The sequence below is a fragment of the Apaloderma vittatum genome, unplaced genomic scaffold (assembly GCF_000703405.1).
Source record: "Apaloderma vittatum isolate BGI_N311 unplaced genomic scaffold, ASM70340v1 scaffold37147, whole genome shotgun sequence".
NCBI lineage: Eukaryota > Metazoa > Chordata > Aves > Trogoniformes > Trogonidae > Apaloderma > Apaloderma vittatum.
In genome coordinates this window covers 1-534 of record NW_009726232.1, presented here as the reverse complement: position 1 = coordinate 534, position 534 = coordinate 1, and positions in this window count along the sequence as shown.

The window sequence follows — 534 nt, the reverse complement described above, 5'->3', positions numbered from 1 at the left end:
AGCCCCCCCGGATGTCTGCCCACTCCCCAGCAGATGCTCCGAGCTTGCAGGTGGAAGTGAATTAGGGAACAGCACAAAATGGATCTTTGCTTCATACGTTTTTAATGGTGAAAAAAAATTAAATATGTAGAGGCCACATGGGCTGCAGATGAGCTGCGCAGCTGAAGGCCATCAATGTTTCATGCTAAAGGCCTGTGAGAGGAGCCAGCCCCGTTCAGATGTGCTGGAGAGAAGAGCCGTCAGCCCGGGGATGGAGTCCACCGGGGGTGGGCCAGGGCCAGCAGGGCTCCCTGTGCCCCCTGTGCTCCCCTTGGTGCCCAGAATGTGTTTGGCTTGTGGGTCCTCCTTGGCTGCACGGTCCCAAGAGCATCAGTCTCAGCATCAGCATCAGTCTCAGCTTCTCTGCAGCAGGATAGGGCCCCAGCACTCCCTGGGAGTGCAGTGGGTGTCGTTGCCGCCCATAAACGTGCTGACGAGAATGCGCTTGTTATCGTGGCACGCTGCAGCATTATATGAGGGCAATAAAACATCACT